The sequence below is a fragment of the Macaca thibetana genome, chromosome X (genome assembly GCF_024542745.1).
Source record: "Macaca thibetana thibetana isolate TM-01 chromosome X, ASM2454274v1, whole genome shotgun sequence".
Lineage (NCBI taxonomy): Eukaryota > Metazoa > Chordata > Mammalia > Primates > Cercopithecidae > Macaca > Macaca thibetana.
This window is the reverse complement of record NC_065598.1, coordinates 68,269,095-68,287,590: the sequence shown is the minus strand read 5'-3', so window position 1 is coordinate 68,287,590 and position 18,496 is coordinate 68,269,095. Positions and strand designations below refer to the sequence as shown.

At 44.5% G+C, this 18,496-nt stretch overlaps 1 pseudogene; it reads right to left on the bottom strand.

Moving 5' to 3' along the window:
- Positions 1 to 2,899: 2,899 nt before the first annotated feature.
- LOC126946249 (uncharacterized protein CXorf49-like) lies at positions 2,900 to 12,198 on the bottom strand (annotated as a pseudogene).
- Between the last annotated feature and the right edge of the window lie 6,298 nt (positions 12,199 to 18,496).

Here is an 18,496-nt window from a genome sequence, read left to right as displayed (position 1 = left end):
CAGTTCTGCAGACTGGGAAGTTGAAGGTAAATGTGTTCACAAATTCAGTGTCTGGTGATGGCCTGCTTCATGATGCATGAGAAGCACCGGGCTCACAGAGGAGCTGCAAGCTTGTTCCACACGAAGAGCCAGCACCCAATAGAAACATGGGCAGAGAGGCTCACAGTCAAGAAGCAGGGATTTTAGGGTTGTTTCTGCTGGTGCTGTGAAAAGCACCATTGTCGTTTTCCTAGGGACTCACCACGTTTAACCTGTAACGGCTTTGTGTAGCACCTACTTGTTAACTGTGTTCCTGTCCACAAACATGGGATGTGTCTCCATTTATTGGTCTTCTGTGTGTTCCATCAGTTTGATTGGTTTCAGTGTGCACACATTTCACCTCCCCGGATAAACGTATTCCAAAGGGTTTTGTTCTTGTCCTGGTATTCTAAATACGTTTGTTTCCCAGGTGTCTTTTCAGATAGCTTCTTGTTCAGGTATAGAAATGTGAATGATTTTGACATGTTGCTTTTGTACTCTGTAACTTTGCTGACTTTGTTTATTGGTTTTGACTGTTTTTTGGTGCAGTGTACATCAGGGTTTTCTCTATGTGGGATCATGTCATCTGCAAGCAGAGAAAATTGAGCTTCTTAGTTTCCAATTTGTTTGCCTTTTATTTCTTTTTCTTAGAATAGGTGATCAAATCGGCATGTGGCTCTGCCCAAGAGGGTTAATTGACATGTGGGTGTGGTGGTTTGGCAGGCCAGAGTTTGTTTCTAAGAGTTTGTCCCACTCCATGCCCTCCTAGGTTTTAGAATTGAAAAATACCTCTTGTTTAAGGTAGATCGCAGCCCTGCTTTTGTGCATTCAGGCCTTCACACATCCTTCACCACTGCCTCCACTCTGTGAATCAGCCCTTTCTCCCTCAAGGGAGAGCACACCTGATTAATTTGATTCCCTAGCAGGTGTGTGCATAGGTGCATGCACGCACGCACACACACACACACACACACGAGAAACACAGGACTCAGCATGGTGGCTCACGCCTCTAATCCCAGCACTCTGGAAGGCTGAGGCGGGCAGGTCACTTGAGGTCAGGAGTTCAAGACCAGCCTAGCCAACATGGTGAAATCCCCACATCCACCAAAAAAAAAAAGAAAGAAAGAAAGAAAAAAAAAAAACTACCCAGGCATGGTGGTGCATGCCTGTAGTCCCCAGTTACTTGGAAAGCTGATGCAGGAGAACTGATTGAACCTGGAAGGTAGAGGTTGCAGTGAGCCAAGATCGTACTATTGCACTCCAGCCTGGGTGACACGGTGAGATTCCATATCAAAAAAGCAAACAAAAAAACCCCAAAAAACCCACCACAGACATCTCTGCACACATGCTAATCTTGAATGGTATCTGCATTTCTCCTCACTGGAACCGGAATTTATGTCCAAATCTCATGCCCATCCAGCTAGGGATTCTGGCTGAAGGAAGGAGGTGATCCCAACCGTCAGGGAGGGTGAAGGCAGAACAGGGAGCTCGAGGAAATAGCATGCGACTGCGAGAGGCGGTCTGAAAGACTGAGCAGATACACAGAAATATCACATCTACAAAAACCTGTGGCTTTGAGGATGGTGGAACAGTATTTGACAGGGACCATCCAAGAACAGCCAGGCCTAGCATCCACACTTGCCCTGGAAAGCAGCTGGCCATTTTCAAATCAAGGATATAGAGACCGCCGGCTGCAGAAGAGGCTGTTGGCCGCCTACAGGATGCCAAGGATGTGGAAGCCGCCTTCTTTGTAGCTTCAGGCAGGCAGTTTTCATCAGGTTGGCCTGCAGGCACTAGAACAGACTCAGTGTCCCCACCTCCAATCAAGAGACTCCCCCACCCTTTTCGTCCATGCTCCCTGTGCCTTCCGTTTTGATCAGCCACCCACCGGGATGTGACTTCTACCTCCACCTGGCTGCTTAAACAAAGGAGAGACACCTATGGGATTTGGTAACTGAGGTTCAAAGGTGGGAGGTAGGAGTGAAACTGAGGATGCCGTGTGGTTTTCTGACCCAGATGACCTGACTGCGTGCGTGGTGGCACCAGAGAGACATAATGGTTCCAGAAAGAGGACTGAGCCCCTGAGCGGGAGGATGAGCTCTGTCATGCTCAACAGCACAGAAGCAACTGTGCAGGTAAGACCTCCAGCATCAAGCCACGGGGGAAAGCAAGGATGTTCGTGATGGAAAGGACAGTGACAGGGCAGAACTGTGACAGTGAATTGCAGGAGGAAAGGCGGGAGGGACCGGGGTTCTGGAAGGAGGACATCAGTTCCTGCTGAAGAAGAGGGAGAATAGCACTGAAGAAGGGGACCTGTGAGACCCCAAAGTAGGAGGAGAAGAGAAGGGACCCTGAGCAAGGTGTGCCGGGGAAGGGCAGGAAATGCTGCTGTGGCCAGGCAGGGCCACCAAAGCACCTAGGCCCAGGGCACTATGGTAAGCCCGAGTGCAGGGCTGCTGCTCAGATGCCAGCTCAGGTGCCCCCCAGGGAGTGGGCCCACCACACAGCACTAGGGGAACTCCTCTTCAAGCGCCAGGGAACACAGCAACACCCCGCACCCCCCAACACTCCCAACAATCAGAGGGCAGACCACATACCACACATACCACAGAATATGAGAACGACTTTATTTGAAATTGCTTTGGGAAGGGGGCAAATGCAGCAGAAGAGCGAAAGCCCTGGCTGAAGAGGATACGGAGGGAACCTGCTTGGCTGCAGCTCTGGAGCTCCAAAGGTACTAGCTGTTCATCTTGTACGAAGACGCTGGCTCCAACCTGTGAAACAGAGCAGGCTCAGGGACAGGCCCCCAACCAGGGCCAGCCCACAGCCCTCTTAAGCTATCGGGATTGTGGGAAGGTACATAATGTGTGCCACACTCACATCAAAGGTCCTGGAACTTGTCAGTGAGGAACTGCATGGCCGCTGAAACAGAGAGGCAGAACCAGGGACTCCAGACCTGGGGAAACAGAAACCCATCCCCTGCCCCTGTGGGGAACCACCTAGCCCTGCAACCAGATACCCCACCAGCCCTGGGACTGACTCACCCACCCATCACCTGAATTAAATGTGGAAATGCCTTCTAAGTGGGAAAGTGGTTCTCAGGTGTTGGGGCATCCCAGAACCCTTCAGAACGTGTTTCAAAGACAGATAAGCCAGCCAGCAAGCAAAAACCATACAAGCCATACGAGGCAGCAGTTAAAGGAAAACACATGAGGTATCTCTAACCGCCCTAAGCAAAGGAGATCTCTGGGACTCGTGGACAAAGTGTACATGGAGTTCAGACGACACATTGCTGTCTGTGCACACCCCTAGCTGGAAAGGCACAGAAGGCTCCAGGGCCAGGCCTGTGTGGTTCTTTTCCCCAGAGGAAAGTTAGTCCTAGTGAAGTTGCCTACACCTGCAGCCCACCCCCGCCCTGGCATCTGCAGTAAGACACCGCTGTCCATCCCTGCCCCAGCCATGGTCACATCATACCTAGTTGGTCTCTAAGGTCCTCAATTTTTTTATTACTATTATTATACTTTAAGTTCCAGGGTACATGTGCACAACGTGCAGGTTTGTTACATATGTATACATGTTCCATGTTGGTGTGCTGCACCAATTAACTCATCATTTACTTTAGGTATATCTTAATGCTATCCCTCCTTCCTACGCCCACCCCACGACAGGCCCTGGTGTGTGATGTTCCCCACCCTGTGTCCAGGTGTTCTCATTGTTCAATGCCCACCTATGAGTGAGAACATGCAGTGTTCGGTTTTCTGTCCTTGTGGTAGTTTGCTCAGAATGATGGTTTCCAGTTTCATCCATTTCCCTACAAAGGACATGAACTCATCCTTTTATATGGCTGCATAGTATTCCATGGTGTATATGTGCCACATTTTCTTAATCCAGTCTATCATTGATGGACATTTGGGTTGGTTCCAAATCTTTGCTATTGTGAATAGTGCCGCAATAAACATACGTGTGCATGTGTCTTTATAGCAGCATGATTTATAATCCTTTGGTTGCATACCCAGTAATGGGATAGCTGGGTCAAATGGTATTTCTAGTTCTAGATCCTTGAGGAATCACCACACCATCTTCCACAATGGTTAAACTAGTTTATAGTCCCACAGTGTAAAAGTGGGACAGTGTAAAAGAAACAGTGTAAAAGTGTTCCTATTTCTCCACATCCTCTCCAACACCTATTGTTTCCTGACTTTTCAATGATTGCCATTCTAACTGGTGTGAGATGCTATCTCATTGTGGTTTTGATTTGCATTTTACTGATGGCCAATGATGATGAGCATTTTTTCATGTGTCTGTTGTCTGCATAAATGTCTTCTTTTGAGAAGTGTCTGTTCATATTCTTTGCCCACTTTTTGATGGGGTTGTTTGATTTTTTTCTTGTAAATATTAAGTTCTTTGTAGATTCTGGATATTAGCCCTTTGTCAGATGGGTAGATTGTAAAAATTTCCTTCCATTCTGTAGGTTGCCTGTTCACTCTGATAGTAGTTTATTTTGCTGTGCAGAAGCTCTTTCATTTAATTAGATCCCATTTGTCAATTTTGGTTTTTGTTGCCATTGCTTTTGGTGTTTCAGCCATGAAGTCCTTGCCCATGCCTGTGTCCCGAATGGTATTGCCTATGTTTTCTTCTAGGGTTTTTATGGTTTTAGGTCTAACATTTAAGTCTTTAATCCATGTTGAATTAATTTTTGTATAAGGTGTAAGGAAGGGATCCAGTTTCAGCTTTCTACATATGGCTAGCCAGTTTTCCCAGCACCATTTATTAAATAGGTAATCCTTTCCCCATTTCTTCTTTTTGTCAGGTTTGTCAAAGATCAGATGGTTGTAGATGTGTGATATTATTTTTGAGGGCTCTGTTCTGTTCTATTGGTCTATATCTCTGTTTTGGTACCAGTACCTTGCTGTTTTGGTTACTGTAGCCTTGTAGTAGAGTTTGAAGTCAGGTAGCATGACGCCTCCAGTTTTGTTCTTTTGGCTTAGGATTGTCTTGGCAATGTGGGCTCTGTTTTGGTTCCATATGAACTTTAAAGTAGTTTTTTCCAGTTCTGTGAAAAAAGCCACTGGTAGCTTGGTGGGGAGGGCATTGAATCCACACATTACCTTGGGCAGTATGGCAATTTTCACTATATTGATTCTTCCTATCCATGAGCATGGAATGTTCTTCCATTTGTTTGTGTCCTCTTATTTCCTTGAGCAGTGGTTTGTAGTTCTCCTTGAAGAGATCCTTCACATCCCTTGTAAGTTGGATTCCTAGGTATTTTATTCTCTTTGAAGCAATTGTGATTTGGCTCTCTATTTTTCTGTTATTGGTGTATAGGAATGCTTGTGATTTTTGCACATTTATTTTGTATCCTGGAACTTCACTGAAGTTGCTTATCACCTTAAGGAGATTTTGGGCTGTGACGATGGGGTTTTCTAAACATACAATCATGTCATCTGCAAACAGGGAAAATTTGACTTCCTCTTTTCCCAATTGAATATCCTTTATTTCTTTCTCCTGCCTGATTGCCCTAGCCAGAACTTCCAACACCATGTTGAATAGGAGTGGTGAGAGAGGGCATCCCTGTCTTGTGCCAATTTTCGAAGGGAATTCTTCCAGCTCTTGCCCATTCAGCATGATATTGGCTGTGGGTTTGTCATAAATAGCTCTTATTATTTTGAGATATGTCCCATCAATACCTAGTTTATCGAGAGTGTTTAGCATGAAGCGCTGTTTAATTTTGTCGAGGGCCATTTTTGCATCTATTGACATAATCATATGGTTTTTGTCTTTGGTTCTGTTTACATGCTGGATTATGTTTATTGACTTGCATATGTTGAACAAGCCTTGCATCCCAGGGATGAAGCCAACTTGATTGTGGTGGATAAGCTTTTAGATGTGCTGCTGGACTCGGTTTGCCAGTATTTTATTGAGGATTTTTGCATCGATGTTCATCAGGGATATTGGTCTGAAATTCTCTTTTTTTGTTGTGTCTCTACCCAGCTTTGGTATCAGGATGATGCTGGCCTCATAAAATGAGTTAGGGAGTAATCCCTCTTTTTCTATTGATTGGAATAGTTTCAGAAGGAATGGTACCAGCTCCTTTTCGTACCTCTGTCAGAATTCGGCTGTGAATCTGTCTGGTCCTAGACTTTTTTGGTTGGTAGGCTATTAATTATTGCCTCAGTGTCAGAGCCTGTTATTGGTATCTTCAGGGTTTAGTCTTGGGAGGGTGTATGTGTCCAGGTTTAGTCTTGGGAGGGTATATGTGTCCAGGAATTTATCCATTTCTTCTAGATTTTCTAGTTTATTTGCATAGAGGTGTTTATAGTATTCTCTCTTGGTAGTCTGTACTTCTGTGGGATCGATAGTGATATCCCCTTTATCATTTTTTATTGCATCTATTTGATTCTTCTCTCTTTTCTTCTTTATTAGTCTTGCTAGTGGTCTATCAATTTTGTTGATCTTTTCAAAAAACCAGATCCTGGATTCATTGATTTTTTTGAAGGGTTTTTTGTGTCTCTATTCCCTTCAGTTTTGCTCTGATCTTATTTCTTGCATTCTGCTAGCTTTTGAATGTGTTTTCCCTTGCTTCTCTAGTTCTTTTAATTGTGATGTCAGTGTGTCAATTTTAGATCTTTCCTGCTTTCTCTTGTGGGTATTTACTGCTATAAATTTCCCGCTACACACTGCTTTAAATGTGTCCCAGAGATTCTGGTATGTTGTGTCTTTGTTCTCATTGGTTTCAAAGAACATCTTTATTTCTGCCTTCATTTCGTTATGTACCCAGTAGTCATTCAGGAGCAGGTTGTTCAGTTTTCATGTAGTTGAGCAGTTTTGAGTGAGTTTCTTAATCCTGAGTTCTAGTTTGATTGCACTGTAATCTGAGAGATAGTTTGTTATAATTTCTGTTCTTGTACATCTGCTGAGGAGTGCTTTACTTTAAACTATGTGGTCAATTTTGGAATAAGTGCAATGTGGTGCTGAGAAGAATGTATATTCTGCTGATTTGGGGTGGAGAGTTCTGTAGATGTCTATTAGGTCCACTTGGTGTGGAGCTGAGTTCAGTTCCTAGATATCCTTGTTAACTTTCTGTCTCGTTGATCTGTCTAATGTTGACAGTGGGTGTTGAAGTCTCCCATTATTATTGTGTGGGAGTCTAAGTCTCTTTGTTGGTCTCTAAGGACTTGCCTTATGAATCTGGGTGCTCCTGTTTGGGTTTCATATATATTTACAATAGTTAGCTGTTCTTGTTGAATTGATCCCTTTATCATTATGTAGTGGCCTTCTTTGTCTGTTTTGATCTTTGTTGGTTTAAAGTCTGTTTTATCAGAGACTAGGATTGCAACCCCTGCTTTTTGTTTTATTTTGTTTTGTTTTCCATTTGCTTGGTAGATCTTCCTCCATCCCTTTATTTTGAGCCTATATGTGTCTCAGCACGTGAGATGGATCTACTGAATACAGCACACTGATGTGTCTTGACTGTTTATCCAATTTGCCAGTCTGTGTCTTTTAGTTGGAGCATTTAGCCCATTTACACTTAAGGTTAATATTGTTATGTGTGAACTTGATCCTGTCATTATGATGTTAGCTGGTTATTTTGCTTGTTAGTTGATGCAGTTTCTTCCTAGCATCGATGGCCTTCACAATTTGGCAGGTTTTTGCAGTGGCTGGTACCAGTTGTTCCTTTCCATGTTTAGTGATTCCTTCAGGAGCTCTTGTAAGGTAGGCCTGGTGGTGACAAAATCTCTCAGCATTTGCTTGTCTGTAAAGGATTGTATTTCTCCTTCACTTATGAAGGTTAGTTTGGCTGGATATGAAATTCTGGGTTAAAAATTCTTTTCTTTAAAGTTGTTGAATATTGGCCCCCACTCTCTTCTGGCTTGTAGAGTTTCTGCCAAGAGACCCACTGTTAGTCTGATGGGCTTCCCTTTGTGGGTAACCAGACCTTTCTCTCTGGCTGCCCTTAACATTTTTTTCCTTCATTTCAACTTTGGTGAATCTGATGATTATGTGTCTTGGCATTGCTCTTCTCAAGGAGTTTCTTTGTGGTGTTCTCTGTATTTCCTAAATTTGAATGTTGGCCTGCCTTGCTAGATTGGGGAAGTTCTCCTGGATAATATCCTGAAGAGTGTTTTCCAACTTGGTTCCATCCTTCCTGTCACTTTCAGGTACACCAATCAGACGTAGATTTAGTCTTTCACATCGTCTCATATTTCTTGGAGGCTTTGTTCATTTCTTTTTACTCTTTTTTCTCTAAACTTCTCTTCTTGCTTCATTTCATTCATTTGATCTTCAATCACTGATACCCTTTCTTCCAGTTGATCAAATCAGCTGCTGAAGCTTTTGCATGTGTCATATAGTTCCCATGCCATGGTTTTCAGCTCCATCAGGTCATTTAAGGTCTTCTCTACACTGTTTATTCTAGTTAGCCATTCATCTAATCTTTTTTCAAGGTTTTTAGCTTCTTTGCGATGGGTTCGAACATCCTCCTTTAGCTCAGAGAAGTTTGTTATTACCGATCATCTGAAGCCTTCTTTTCTCAACTTGTCAAAGTCATTCTCCATCCAGCTTTGTTCCATTGCTGGTGAGGAGCTTCATTCCTTTGGAGGAGAAGAGGTGCTCTGATTTTTAGAATTTTCAGCTTTTCTGCTCTGGTTTCTCCCCATCTTTGTGGTTTTATCTACCTTTGGTCTTTGATGATGGTGATGTACAGATGGGGTTTTGGTGTGGATGTCCTTTCTGTTTGTTAGTTTTCCTTCTAACAGTCAGGACCCTCAGCTGCAGGCCTGTTGGAGTTTGCTGGAGGTCCACTCCAGACCCTGTTTGCCTGGGTATCACCAGTGGAGTCTGCAGAACAGCAAATATTGCAGAACAGCAAATGTTGCTGCCTGATCCTTCCTCTGGAAGCTTCGTCTCAGAGGGGCACCTGGCTGTATGAGGTGTCAGTCGTCCCCTACTGGGAGGTGTCTCCCAGTTAGGCTGCTTGGGGGTCAGGGACCACTTGAGGAGGCAGTCTGTCCATTCTCAGATCTCATACACCATGCTGCGAGGACCACTACTCTCTTCAAAGCTGTCAGACAGGGACTTTTAAGCCTGCAGAAGTTTCTGCTGCCTTTTGTTCAGCTATGCCCTGCCTCCAGAGTTGGAGTCTACAGAAGCAGGCAGGCCTCCTTGAGCTGCGGTGGGCTCCACCCAGTTTGAGCTTCATGGCTGCTTTGTTTACCTACTCAAGCTTCAGCAATGGTGGAAGCCCCTCTCCCAGCCTCGCTGCCACCTTGCAGTTCAATCTCAGACTGCTGTGCTAGCAGTGAGCGAGGCTCCATGGGGGTGGGACCCTCTGAGTCAAGCGTGGTATATAATCTCCTGGTGTGCTGTTTGCTAAGACTGTCGGAAAAGCACAGTATTAGGGTGGGAGTGTCCCAATTTTCCAGGTACCATCTGTCACAGCTTCCCTTGGCTAGGAAATGGAATTCCCTGACCCCTCACAATTCCCAGATGAGGTGATGCCCCACCCTGCTCCACGGGCTGCACTCACTGTCCGACAAGTGCCAGTGAGATGAACCTGGTACCTCAGTTGGAAATGCAGAAATCACCCATCTTCTGTGTCACTCACGCTGGGAGCTGAAGACTGGAGCTCTTCCTATTCGGCCATCTTGGAACCTCCCCTCAGGTCCTCAGTTTTCCTCTGCAGCAGGATGCACTAGACAAGCAGACACCAGAGGAACAGAAAGGGTTAGTCTATTCTGGCCTGATCTCTCACCATATTCCCTGTCTCCCCCAGCCCTTATAGCCCCCACAGCCTGCAGCCCAGTGGTGAGGTGGGTTGGCACAGAACCCTCAATGGAAAGAAGGCATCCACTCTCCATGGGGTATGGAAGCTGGAGGTGGGAGAGATGCAGAAATCAGTTTAACCTGGACATGGATCCCACCATCTAGTGTGGACTTGGATTACTATGATCCACACAAAGCATTACCTGAGGACAGCCCTGAGCTCCCGGGGGCTCCTGCTGCCTTTCCAATCTTGGGGGATTGGACAGGTAGCTGCTGGTCACCTGAAAGAAAACACAAAATCCAGCTTCTAAGCCTTCGAGTGAGGTGGAAAGGGCCTAGCAGGGTCTAATGTGAGGAAGCATTACCCTGTGCTGGCAACACATTGCCCCTGCTCTGCCCAGCAACTCCAACCCTCCCTCTGGAACTGTCTTCCCTGTTCCCCAGTGTGAGACGATCTGCACCTGGTGGCCTGCTAGCATTGTGGCTCTGGGTAAGATGCCAACAGCAGGGCAGCCACAGGCAGGCCCTGGGAGGAGCACTGTGACTGAGCAGGACTTAATAGAAAAGGACTCAGTGCCACTGAAATTCTCCTTCCAGAGCTGGAGTTTGGGGTGGGGCTCCAAATCGCTCCCCACCACACAAATCCTACTCAGAGAGGGTGATGTGGCTTCAGGCCAGCCCTGTCAACCCCCCATTTCCCGTGGGACAGCTTCCTGGGTGGGCAGGGAAGCCTGGGAGCCAGGCTGAGCTTCCAGAAGTGACAGAGCCAGAGGTTTCCCTCCCGACCCCTCTCCCCTCCACACCTATCAAACACACAAGACTCACTGGAGAATGCATGGTGTCAGGAAACAAGGCTTCTCAAGCTCAACGCTAAGGGCTATGAGGTTCCTGGAACTTGGGGAGTTCTGATGGTGGGATCACCACTGCTGCATTCTCCACAAGTCACGGACAGGGAAATCGGCTGGGGCTTCTGTTTGGGAAGCTAAAACAGAAACTTCAGAGTTGGGTGGGCAGTGGAGGCTGGCAGTAAGTACAAGTGAGGAGGGGTTGTGTTAAGGTGGAGACTCCAGAGTAATCTCATTAGCACTTTCTCCCTCAGTCAGCCCCAAGACAGGAGGGCTTGCTTAACAGCTAGGGAAGGAGGAATTGGGAAGTTGATGAGTCTTGATGCCCAAGCTTTGTGCCCCACACATTAAGGAGTCCCCCAATCCAAACCAGCTGCCAACCCTGCCCTCCATCCCAGCTCCTCTCTGGGGGCAGAATCTGGCCAACTGCAGTGTCCAGAGCTGGGCCTGACACACACAAAGTGCTCCCTTTAATGTGTGCCCCTGTGAGGAGGACCCCAATCAGGCATCCTAGTGTCCCTGGGCTCCCAATGAAAACCCGTGAGCAAGGGATAGAGGGGGCATGGGCAAAGAGGTGTGTGCTGGAAGAGAGGTGGGTGGGGGGAGACAGAAGAGAAAGAGGAGAAGGAGAGCAAGGAGGAGGAGGAGGAGTGCGTGAAGAGAATCTACTTACTTGGGCCCTTGGAACCTCATCTCTATTTGGGTCATTATCTTCTCTGGCCACAGCCTGGGACTCCCTGGCTTTCCTTCCTGGAGGTTTCTTCCCAGAGCTGCTGTGCTTGGGCTCCTTGGGTCTCGGGGAGTTCCCCAGGAGCCCCACACCAGACACTGGCGGGAAGCTGGCCAGATCAGGTGGAACTACTGAGAGTCTCTGCCCCTAGGCAGGAAAGGCTCCCCGTAGGGCCAGTTCTGGCACATCCCCTAGGGATTTCTTCTCATGGGTCACCTTCCTTCCTGGAGGGCTCTGGGGCAAGGGCCCTGTAACTGCAGCTCCTGAGCAGCTGGGCCTGACCCCCATCTTTCCCCACACCACGCTCTGCATTTTCGTCAAGGAAGGCGCATCCAGCTCTCCCATGGCCGGCCTCTCCATGGCTGGGGTGAGTCTGCAGGGAGGAAAGGTCAGGAGAGGTCCCTGAACCTGAAGGTAACTCTCCCTGAGGTGGAAACTCGGTTGTCTGCAAGTGTCTGCTGGCTTCTTGGGGCTTCCGGGCTTGGCCTGCCTTCCTTCTTTGGTGAAAATGATCACCCTAATCAACAGTAAGACACTGCTCTCATCTGTGGAATCAGAGTCTTGGGTAGACAGCCCGGCAGGCCCTTCCTTGGAGGGCTGCTGGGAATCCAAGCAGACGCTGCATCTGCTCTTCGAGCCATTTTCGGGGTTCTCTAAGGCCGGGCCTGTTCCAGGACCACTGAGGTGGAGAGGACCGACGGAGTCCTGCTGCCATTCTCCTGGGCTGGGGCCCAGTGCACCTCTCCCACTGGGACCGACCTCCAGGTCTGCCCCAATGTCAGCAGACCCTTCCGCAGCAGTGCCTTCTAGGGATGGGTTTCCCTGGATGCTGGGCGGTGGCATCACTCACCGTGTTTAACCTGTAACAGCTTTGGGTAGCTCACAGTCAAGGCTCACAGGGAGGTTCACAGTCAATAAGCAAGGGTTTTAGGTTTGTTTCTGCTAGTGCTGTGAAAGCCTCTGTTCCACACGAAGAGCTAGCACCCAATAGAAACATGGGCAGAGAGGCTTACAGTCAAAGAAGCAGGGGTTTTAGGTTTGATCAGTTTCAGTGTGCACACCTTTCAGCTCCCTGAATAAACGTATTACAAGGGTTTTATTCTTAGCTTGATATTCTAAATACGTTGGTTTCCCGGGTGTCTTTTTTCCGATAGTTTGCTGTTTGGGCATAGAAAAGCGAGTGATTTTCGCATGTTGCTTTTCCATTCCACAACTTTGTTGACTTTGTCTATTGGTTTTGATCAGTTTTTGGTGCAGTGTACATTAGGGTTTTCTCTATGTGACATCATGCCATCAGCAAGTAGAGATAATTGAGCTTCTTACTCTCTAATTTGATGCTTTTTATTTCTTTTTCTTACAATACATGATCAAATCGACAGGTGGTTGTGTGTCCCACGTGTGTGTGTGTGTGCGTGCATGAGTGTGTGCACACATGCACGCACGCTTGTGGGCTGGTGCCCATGTATACGCCCACTTGGAAATCAAATTAACCGGGGATGCTCTCCCTTGAGGGAGAAAGGGCAGATTCACAGAGTGAAGGCAGTGGTGAAGGATCCGTGAAGGCTCCAATGCACAAAAGCAGGGCTGAGATCTACCTTAAACAAGAGGTATTTTTCAATTCTAAAATCTAGGAGGGCATGGAGTGGGACAAACTCTTAGAAATAAAAAATTCTGGCCTGCCAAACAAGCACACCCATATGCTAATCAACCCTTGTGGGCACAGTCATGTGCCGATTTGATCGCCTATTTTAAGAAAAAGAAATAAAAAGGATTCAAACTGGAAACTAAGAAGCTCAATTTTCTCTGCTTGCAGATGACATGATCTCACCTAGAGAAAACCCTGATGTACACTGCACCAAAAAACAGTCAAAACCAATAAACAAAGTCAGCAAATTACAGAGTGCAAAAGCAATATGTGAAAATCATTTGCATTTCTATGCCTGAACAACAAACTATCCGAAAAAGACACTGCTGAAACCAACGCATTTAGAATATCAAGCCCAGAATAAAACCCGTGGAATACGCTTATTCAGGGAGCTGAAAGGTGTGCACACTGAAACCGATCAAACACTGATGAAACACGCAGAAGACCAATAAATGGAGATACATCCCATGTTCATGGACGGGAACATAGTTAACACGTAGGTGCTACACAAAGCCATTACATGTTCAATGCAGTGAGTCCCTAGGAAATCGACAGTGGTGTTTTTCACAACATCAGCAGAAACAACCCTAAAATCCCTGCTTCTTGACTGTGAGCCTCTCTGCCCATGTTTCTATCGGGTGCTGGCTCTTCGTGTGGAACAAGCTTGCAGCTCCTCTGTGAGCCCGGTGCTTCTCATGCATCATGAAGCAGGCCATCACCAGACGCTGAATTTGCCAATACATTTACCTTGAACTTCCCAGTCTGCAGAACTGTGGGAAATAAACATTTGTTCTTTAAGCCACCCAGTCTATGGTACTTTGTTATAGCAGCCTGAACTGACTAAGATACTGATCATCAGGGAAACACAAATGAGAACCACAATGTCATCTCATGCCTGTTAGGATGGCCACTATTAAGAAGAAAAAAAAAAAAAAAAAAAACAGAAACTGGAATCCCTGTACACTATTGGGGATGGTGCAACCGCTATTAAAAACAGTATGGGAATTTCTCCAAAATTTAAAAATAGAATTACTTCAATATGATACATCAATCCGACTTCTGGGTATATATCCAGAAGACCTGAAAAAGGATCTTGAATATGTATTTGCACACCCATGTTCACGGCAGTATTATTCACAATAGCCAGGAGGTAGAAACAACCTGACTCTCCATGAATGGATGCATGGATTTTTACAAGATGGCATATACATCCAATGGAATATTATTTGGCTTTTAAAAAAGGAAATCCTGTCATATGATATAACATGAATGAAACTTCAAGACATTATGGTAAGTGAAATAAGCCAGTCACAAAAAGAAAATCATTGCATGGTTATACTTACATGAGGTACTTTAAAAAGTCAAACTCTAAGAAACAAAAAGTAGAAGGGTGATTGCCAAGGGCTGCAGAGAGCAGGAGAAAGGGGAGTTGTTGTTCAGTGAGTGTAAATCAGTTTTGCAGGATGAAAATGTTCTAGAGATCAGTTGCACAATAACGTTCACATAGGTAACACTACTGTACTGTACGCTTAAAAATGATTACGATGGTATGTTTTATATTACTTTTTACCACAATCAAAAAAGTTCTCTCCAGAGAAATTAGGTAAGAAAAATTACCAAAGAGCGTTCAAACTAGTAAGGGAGATGTAAAGTTATCTCTATTCACCGATGACACAATTCTGTACATAGAAAATCCGAAAGAATCTACAAAACCATTACTAAAGCTAATAAACAAATTAATACACAAATTCAACCAGGTTGCAGAGAATAGGATGGACCAAAAGGCAAAAATTATAAAAAATACTGTATGATTCTATTTATATGAGGTACCTAGAGTAATCAAATTCATATCGACAGAAAGTAGAATGCTGTGTGCCAGCATCTGAGTGGGGGAAGAAGAAGTGTGGGGGTTATTTCATGAGTACATCTTCCGTTTGGGAAGATGAAACAACTTGTAGAGATAGATAGTGGTGAAGGTTGTACAGCAATAGGGATATAGTTAATACTACTAAACTGTACGCTTAACAATAGTTAAAGTTATACATTTATAAATTTCTTTGTAATAAGAAAACAAATTTACTGATTTTAAGAGAAAGGACACTATTTTGTTTTGAAAAAGACAGGAAAGCTAGCCTGAGTACACATCTGAAATACTCAGAAAAATCCTACTTATATCTTTAGTACATTCCAATAATTTGTTTAAACAACACACTAAAAGTTAATAAATATTTTTATAATTCTAAAAGTCTCACAGTTATTGTACAATGCAAATCACCCACAAACTATTATTTAGCTCATGACAATTTTGTGAGAATATGATGTATAAAAGATTTAGCGTTTCTCACAAAAATCACATCAGGAAATACATATTTACAAAACCAAATACCTTATACAAAAACTCATCATGTTATTTAGTAAATGTGTTTTTAAATAGTTAAGTTTATTTGGCTGGGCTCGGTGGCTCATGCCTGTAATCCCAGCACTTTGGGAAGCCGAGGCGGGTGGATCACCTGAGGTCAGGAGTTCAAAATCAACCTGGCCAAGATGGTGAAACCTAGCCTTTATTAAAAATACAAAAATTACAGGGACGTGGTGGCGGGTGCCTGTAATCCCAGCTACTTGGGAGACTGAGGCAAGAGAATCACTTGAACCCAGGAAACGGAGGTTGGGGTGAACTGAGATCGCACCACTGCACTCCAGCCTGGGCGACAGAGTGAGATTCCATCTCAAATAAAAAAATAAAAATAAAAAGTTTATTCAACTGTAGTCCAAACTTGGAAAAGAATATTATATTATCACACAGGTACTATCTCTATGAAAGTTGCTTACCACATTTATATAATATAGCCAGACAATTATAAAATGTGTTCAGTATCTTTTAGTGTTACTATGTTTCTATAATTACGGGAGTGAATAATGCAGTCTGCCTAATTTAAGTGAAATTTAAATGATGGCACTTAAAAAATACAGTATCTTAAAAAAACACAATGAAAGAAGTTTTGGTTTCTGGTTCCAAAATGGTGGCATAGGTGGAAGCTGGCTTCACTCCACCTCACAGAAAAACAAAAACAAATATATGAAGCCAAGATTATCACCTGCAATATCCCTGAACTCAACTATGAGGATGAGTCAGTTCCCAGGGCCACAGAGAAGTGAAAAAGCTCCAAGCACACAATAAGAGAATTGGATTTCCATATCTGCAACACCCTCCCCCTGAATCTGCTTGGCACCACGTGTATGGAAAATTTCCCTTGAGTCATGGTTTCTTCACTGGAAGAAGTGATACTGAGGTGACGGTCAGCTTCCGCACCATCTTGGGTTCCCTGGCAGGATACCTGTTCCTGACTCAACCCACAGGAAGCATCGTGAATGCCTAAGGGGAGAAATGTCCCTGAAGACAGGCAGAGACAAAATGGGGAGGCAGAACTATCATCCTCAGCCCTGGAACCTCTGCTCTGTAACTCAGCCAGAGGAGATGCCAAATCAGAGTGGCTGTTCAGCAGCACCATACTGTAGGTGGTATGTTCCACAGGCCTCCTGGACTCGGACCCTTAGCCAGCTTTTTTACACTGCCGAGATACCACCTTTGGGACCTCCCCCATTCTGGATGGGCTGCACTCTGATCATTTGCTTGAGACAAAGCCAATGGGCTTACAGCACCATCTAATGCTGTAAAGGAGGCAGTGGCCTAGCAGAAAACAATAAGGCATTCAACAGGTAAATTACACAGAATCTCTAAGCAAACATAAAAATCCAGACAAGCCAGACAGAGAAGAGTGGAATAAATAACAAATCCTTTAGGTATTTTATTTGTAGCTGCTGTGAATGAAATTACATTCTTGATTTCTTTTTCAGAGTGTTCACTGTTGGCATATAGAAATGCTACTGATTTATGTGTGTTGATTTTGTATCCTGCAACTTATGTGAATTTGTTCACCAGTTCGAATTATTTATTGGTGGCCTCTTTAGGTTTTTGCAAATACAAGATCATGTCATCTGCAAACAAGTGGAAGGATAATTACCAGAGGGTGGAAAGGGTAGTGAGGTGTGAGGGAGAGTTAGGGGTCTGTATGTTCCTTCTATACTCAGTTTTGTGAGGGCTTTCACCATAAAGGAATTTTGAATTTTATCCAATGCTTTTTTACAGCATCACTTGAAATGATCATATGGCTGCTATCCTTCATTCTGTTGATATAGTGTATCACATTAATTGATCTCCATATGTTGAACCATCCTAGGATCCCAGGGATAAATCCCACTTGGTCATGATGATGACTGAACGCCTTTGCTCTAACATTTGGAACAAAACAAGATGCCCACATTCACCCCTTTTTTTCAACATGGTACTGGAAGTCCTACCTAGAGTGATCAGACAAGAGAAAGAAATAAAAGGCATCCAAAGATCAGATGGTTGTAGATGTGTGGTGTCATTTCTGAGGCCTCTGTTCTGTTCCATTGGTCTATATCTGTTTTGGTACCAGTACCATGCTGTTTTGGTTGCTGTAGCCTTGTAGTATAGTTTGAAGTCAGGTAGCATAATGCCTCCAGCTTTGTTCTTTTTGTTTAGGATTGTCTTGGCTATGTGGGCTCTGTTTGGGTTCCATATGAACTTTAAGGTAATTTTTTCCAATTCTGTGAAGAAAGTCATTGGTAGCTTGATGGGGATAGCACTGAAGCTATCATTTTCATGATATTGATTCTTCCTATCCACGAGCCTGGAATGTTCTTCCATTTGTTTGTGTCCTCTTTTATTTCTTTGAGCAGTGGTTTGTAGTTCTCCTTGAAGAGGTCCTTCACATCCCTTGTAAGTTGGATTCCTAGGTATTTTATTCTCTTTGTAGTAATTGTGAATGGGAGTTCACTCATGATTTGGCTCTCTGTTTGTCTATTATTGGTGTATAAGAATGCTTGTGATTTTTGCACATTGATTTTGTATCCTGAGACTTTGCTGAAGTTGCTTATCAGCTTAAGGAGATTTGGGGCTGAGATGACAGGGGTTTCTAAATATACAATCATGTCATCTGCAGGCAGAGACAATTTGACTTTCTCTTTTCATAATCGAATACCCTTTATTTCTTTCTCTTGCCTGATTACCCTAGCCAGAACTTCCAACACTATGTTGAACAGGAGTGGTGAGAGAAGGCATCTTTGTCTTTTGCTGATTTTCAAAGGGAATGCTTCCAGTTTTTGCCCATTCAGTATGATATTGGCTGTGCGTTTGTTATAAATAGCTCTTACTGTTTTGAGATACGTTCCATCAATACCTAGTTTATTGAAAGTTTTTAGCATGAAGGGCTGTTGAATTTTGTCAAAGGCCTTTTCTGCATCTATTGAGATAATCATGTGGTTTTTGTCATTGGTTCTGTTTATGTGATGGATTACGTTCATTGATTTGTGCATGTTGAACCAGCCTTGCATCCCAGGGATGAAGCCAACTTGATCGTGGTAGATAAGGTTTTTGATGTGCTGCTGGATTCGGTTTGCCAGGATTTTACT